At 40.1% G+C, this 6,444-nt stretch overlaps 1 long non-coding RNA gene across 1 annotated transcript; it reads right to left on the bottom strand.

The window, feature by feature from the left end:
- Nucleotides 1-5,706: 5,706 nt before the first annotated feature.
- LOC117523485 lies at nucleotides 5,707-6,444 on the bottom strand. Its single transcript, XR_004564513.1, has 2 exons — nucleotides 6,409-6,444; nucleotides 5,707-6,347 (listed from the first exon to the last, which is right to left on the bottom strand). It is a non-coding gene; the product is annotated as an uncharacterized LOC117523485 (long non-coding RNA).

The raw sequence follows: 6,444 nt of genomic DNA, 5'->3' as shown, positions 1-6,444 counted from the left end.
CTCAGTAAAATCTGACCTCCTTACCTATTTGTTTCTATTTTTCTTGAGTGCTGCATCTTTGGTGTGCACCAGGATCTGCAGCAATTTCCCTCTATGGGAATATTGGAATTGCTGCAAATCCTGGTGCACACCATAATGTGTGTCACCTCAAATATATTTCGGCATTAGGTTGATAAGGTATGATTGCATCTGTAGGACAAGATAATGACCCTCAGTGACTTGATTTGGTACAATCAGATAGTTTGCTGCAGGCCATAGAATGTTTTTTTTTTGTCTCAGTGAAAAGTTTCTGTGCATTTTCCTTCTCAAACTGGATTGACAAATAGAAGCAGCTGATCAAATGTTCACCGTGATTCTTGACCTTCATGTTCCCTCAGTGCCTCTATATTAAATTCTGACAGCTCTGGTCCCTGCAGAGAAGGTGATGTCATGAGTCATGCTTCCTCTGAGTGTATGAGTGCAGGTCGTGGAGCTGCGCGCATCACAAAGTACTAGGGCTCCCCTCTGACTGCCCACATGACATCCTGTAAAAAGGCGAGGAAAAGTCTACGGTGTATGTGACCAAAGTGGCTCACATACATCTAGAGTATCAGGACAGAACAATGCACCATAACGAGAGAAGGCTCTCCTCAGGTCACGACCTCACCGCTGCTGAAAATACTCCTTGTGTTTCATGGCGCTTCACAGTTTTCTACAAGAAACGTGTTCGTAGTACCAAACAAAACCTGTTGATTGTATTTGACGAGGCCTACGTGTCTTTGTGGAGATCACACAAACATTTTCATCATCTTTGAGTTTTATGAGTCCACAAGTTCAAGGCAGAAAGGCAGGAGAGCACATCAGTGACCATGACCCACTGTTTGAAACTCTGCCGCCTGCCATCAGGAGCCTCTGGGAGCTCATCAAAATGATGAAATGGGAAGAGGAGTTATCAGTGGTGGCCAGCAGGGAGGAACAGTGCTTAGGAACCTCAATCAAACGGCTTCACTTCAACATGTGTTAGATCCTGTTTGACAGTAACTGTCCACTTGTTACAATTCGTGGACCTTAGTCACACCATTTATACCATGATACAAATGAAAGCTCAGTTATGACATTCTGGGTGCATATTGTGCTTTACCTCTGTCATACAAGTATCCAACTGTGTCTGTTTCATATTAAATAATGGACAAATCTCCTTCCCCCATCCTCAGTTACCCATCTATCAGGCATGGGTCACCCTGCTCACCACAGACCGTATATACATAGGGCAATCCCTCTGTGATATCACCCATGAGTTTTCTGAAGAGCTGTTTTGAAGCTGTAAACATGCTTATTTCTGCTGCAAAGTTGAACGTTTTAACGTCGGCTTCGATACGGAGTGACTCTCTTTTCAAGCCAGCCTCAAGCAGCCAAGTAACTGCAGGATTTTCCACTTCCACATGTGCCTCATTTAAGAGGACCGGAGGTTGGGGTTTGTGCTGCACCTGATGGATCTCCCCTTGCTCGCTGTGGTCTGGCATGTCCCATGGATTGCATCAGCACACTAGCACAGTTCACTGAAACACATTATAAGTCAGGATTTGTGGGGCGGGTGGTTTATATTACTGTGGCGGCTGCAGTACATAATTGTGCTGCGGTACACCGAGAGGACTTCCCTCCACCTCACCTATCCAGCAACTTTAATACAGCAGATTAAATGAATCAAGTGGAAGACCCCACAGTGGGAAGGGGGGGTATGGAGGAAGGAAAGAAGGAAGGAAAAAAGAAAATAGAGCAGAATAAGAGCAAAGGCAAAAAGAGCAGAGCCATGTTTATGAATTACACTTATCAAATATATAAAATATTGGCTGGAAAACAAACACAAACAGAAATAAGAAGCTTTCAAAATTAAATGACAGTTTAAAAAACAGTTATTTCTCATGCACTGCAGGGAACGACATAAAATACAGTGCATCTGGAAAGTATTCATGGTGCTTCATTTTTTTCAACATTTTGTTATGTTACAGCCTTATTCCAAAATGGATTAAAAATATTCCTCAAAATTCCACACACAATACCCCATAATGACAACGTGAAAAAGTTTTTTTTATTTTTTGCAAATTTCTTAAAAATGTAAAATGAAGAGATCACATGTACATAAGTATTCACTGCCTTTGACAAGAAGTTCAAAATTGATGCATCCTGTTTTCACTGATAAAAAAAATGAATTTCATCCATTTTGGAATAAGGCTGTAACATAACAAAATGTGGAAAAAGCGACACGCTGGGAATACTTGCACTGTACATTATGCTGTTTTATCACTTAAAACAAAATGTATTTTAATCAGGCAAAACCGATTACAAATGTTTGCAAATATTAAATATTTATGTTTTCCATCATTTCCCCCCCTGTCTCCTCCCACAGAGGCGCAGGAAGCAACCCCATACCCAAGGGAAGCACACAGGGCACCAGTTTTTCATCATTTTAGTACTGAAAATGTACCTTCATAAAATATTGTTTGTTTACTATACTACAGGACTGCATATAATTTAACCTCTTTAACTTAAATAGCACAGCTTATTATATATATATCTGAATACAATGTTAGACTTTAACTGCAATTAAAATTTTTACAACTGTATAGTTTTTCTCACCAATCTCATTATTAATAACTAGAAAGGACTACCTTCCACAGGACCCAGCAGTACTCTTATTATTTAAATTTCAAATCAAATTTCAGTTTTGTATCCACTCAGGAGAACGTATTTACCTAATTTTTGGGCTTGAATCAAAGGTTTTTTTTTTTTTTTTTTTTGGTGTTGTCATGTTTTGTTTTGGGTTTTTTTTTTTTTTCAACTTTTTCAGTTTCTGAATTCTTTTTCAGGTAATTTTCGAAAAACATTGGTTATCTCTGCTACGTGCAATTTGTTGTTGCTTTTTGGCACTTGGTTCCTGACTGATAAGTGGAAGATAGACAAACAGGCATAAAATTGGAACCTCTATCCAATTTTGATGGTGTAGGTAAATCATAACAGAAAAATGAGAGTGATCGAGGCACTTTTGGTTCAGATATAACGCAAAATTCAAATGCCCACAAAATCCACAATCTGGATCAAATCTAGATCAAAATTTGTCAGGTGACCAGTCTGCACCTTACCTTCAAATATGAGAGTGATTGGGGCATGTTTGATTAAGATATAATGTAAAATATATATTAAATGGGGTTTTCAATGTTAAATTTAAATGGTCATAAAATCTGTAATCTGGATCAAATCCACCTCTTATGTTTTCAGTCAAGAAATGTTTTTGTCATACATAAGGCTCTCAAATATGAACAAAATCTTATCTTTTTTTGAAATGAATTTTTGAAAATAGATTTTGACTTTGACCTATGACCTTGAAAACTGAAACAGCTATTGTCTATCTGGTTATGAATTTTCAGTCAAAATTTCATAGAGATTTATCAAAAATTGTGGGCACCAGGCAGTTCACAAATAAACAGACAAATAAACAGGGGCAAAAACATTATAATAGCATTACCTCCTCCAACTGTGTTGCTGGAGGTAATAATAGTAATAATTCCATGTTCACTAGTTGAAAACTGTAGTGTAAAATATAACTGTGGTGGTACAAAGTATCCTTGTACATAGATCTGAAATCAAAATATTTGGCTGGCCTGCACTCTGTTCCCAGAAACTGGAAGAACCAACACCCATCACAAATGCTGAGAAATTAGATTAATTTAATTAATGATAGCACAGCACTTACAATGAACAGTTTTAACACAGACACCTGAAATCACACAGCTTCCATTCTTACAGGAAATCATTCAGCCACCTTGGGAAATAAAGAGTAATGTGAAGTGCAGCCTTGGTAGAGCTGGGGGGGGGGGTCACTGCTATCCCCCATACAACCTTTGAAGAGTATGTCAGATTTTCATCAACTGTGTTAGGCGTTCTGGCCAATGGTTTCTCTGACAATATACCATAATACGTCCCCTTCTGCAGCCGTCATTGTGCCTGCTGAGCGAGTACCACAAAGTGCAATAACATCAGCAGGCTCCCTTTTGTCCGGCATTGTTACTAAGATCTTTGCATTTGTGTTCTGCATATGTGCAGAGATAAAGTGTGCAAATGTCCTGCTGCACAGTGAATGAATGCATGGTGCAAATGTAATTCTGCAGTAAGGCTGTAAATTTATTTTACAGTCAAACCATTCTGTGGCATTTTACACAAAACACTCTCCTGTGTTCACACAAAGTAATGCACAAAAGCCCTCCTACAACTCTACAATGGTTATTATGTAAGAATTTACCTAACCTATAATGTTTACTGTATTAATGCTGGTGATGTGGAGAATTGGAATAGTTTTAGGGAATAACCTTGTTGAGTCTGATGATTTGCAGATGTTAATGCTGGATTTTACGGTCAAAAAATGAGTTTTACTGGTGACGTGTTAGCAACTGTCTAATGCTGTATTGTCATTCATGATTAAAATCTCCGATGAATGTTTCAGCACCTTGTCAAATTTATGGCCCGAAGAATTAATGTAGTTCTGAAGGCAAAAACGGGTCCAACCCTGTACTAGCAAAGAGTACCTAATGACATAATTAGTGAGTGTAAGTTTCTGGCACTGCTAAATTTGATCAATATTATGGGCAATTTCTTCTTCTTCTTCTTTTGTTGTTCAGTCACCACCACAGATCTTCTGTCTATATTCCATCCTGTCCTCTGAATCTTGCTCTGTCACATGGACCACTTGCATATCCTATCTCACCATGTCCATAAACTTCTTCTTTGGCCTACCTCTTCTCCTCCTCCCCGATGGTTCAATCCTCAGCATCCTTCTCCTTCCATGAATCCACCATGCTCCCCCTCACTCACACACATGCTCACTCTTGCTCCTACCAACTTTCATTCCCCTTCTCTCCAGAGCATATCACTACCTTTCCAGGCTAGTCTCACCCTGCTCTCCACAGACAAAAACAGAAAACATACAGTTGGATGAAGGGAACTACATTGAAGATTTGGCTGTAGGCTCCACATACCTCTGTCATACAATACAATACCAAAGCAATACTTGGGAATTGAACAAAATGCTACAATCGAGCACAAGAAAATGAGAACAAAAACAGCACAAGAATACCTAAACCTCTTAACAAAGATCTGCAAAACAGAGTTGACACCAAAGAAAAAGATCACAGCCATAAACCAGTTTGCAATACCAGTGGTGACCTATAGGTTTGGCTTTTTAGACTGGCCATAGCGTGAGCTTAATAAGTTGGACACGAAAACCAGGAAGATGCTCACCCTCCACAAAGTCACGTACAGAAATCAATGCATGGACAGAATATATCTCCCTCGCAGAGAAGGCGCTCTGGGTCTCACTGAAATCAACCAGGCCTACAGAGCATCGATAATAAGTACTGGACAGTACTTAAAGAGCTCTGAAGAAATCATGACGAAGGTCGCACAACACCACGAGAAGACCTTATCCAAACAGACCTCAGTCACCAAACTGGCAAAAAACTTTGGCGGAGAACTCTTACAAGAGAGAGAAAGCAACAATCTGACGCCTGCAACAAAACTCGCAAGACAGACCAGAACGAAAACATTGAGTAGACAGATGGAAATGGCACAAAAGGGCTGGACGATTCCAAGAAGAACTCGAAAAGGAATACATTGACAAAATTGAATCAATGCAGTGGCTGAAAAATGGAGAACTTGGTTTTGATGGAGAAAGAATTCTGATTGGAGCACAAGATCAGGGACTCCTAACAAATGGCTTCAAAAAAATGGCAGGGATCTCACAAAATGACAAATGCCGATTCTGCCATACAGCTCTTGAAAGTGTAAACCATCTAACATCAGCATGCCAGATCCTTACGGCAGACGTACATTATACATCCCGACACAACAAGATGTGTCAATATCACCACTGGAAGGTATGCAAGGAACTGGAGATGGAAGTCAAGGAAAACATCTGGGAGCATGAGCCAGCACCAGTCTCGTCCAACGGAAAAGTAACTGTCTTCTACAACAAAGAGATCCCAGCAGGAAAACATATCAAACCTGATACTGTCAGGTTTGATTGCACCTGGAACAAGCAAGGGAAAACAGTCAAAATCATCGATGGGACAGTCCCCAATGACTATGGCCTGAATCGAGCTGAAAGGGGAAAGATCACAAAATACCAAGACCTGAAAAATGACCTATGAACAACATGGTCATGGAAAGACATCAATATCATCCCAGATGTGGTGGGGGGCAACAGGCCTGATGAAGAAGAACCTGAAGAAATACCTTGAGGCAATCCCCGGTCACCCAAGCGCACAGAAGCTGCAGTTGTCTGCAATTAAGGGAACAATCACCATCTTGAAAAGAGCCTTCGGATACAATGCCAGCTATGGTTAGGGTGACTATAGAGCCTAGGGTGCAACTTTAGACCCCAGGTCTGGGGCCCACTGCATTATATTAAAAAGA

This window comes from Thalassophryne amazonica, chromosome 13 (genome assembly GCF_902500255.1).
Source record: "Thalassophryne amazonica chromosome 13, fThaAma1.1, whole genome shotgun sequence".
NCBI classification, from domain to species: domain Eukaryota; kingdom Metazoa; phylum Chordata; class Actinopteri; order Batrachoidiformes; family Batrachoididae; genus Thalassophryne; species Thalassophryne amazonica.
The sequence above is the reverse complement of the archived record's forward strand: the minus strand, read 5'-3'. Positions and strand labels throughout refer to the sequence as shown.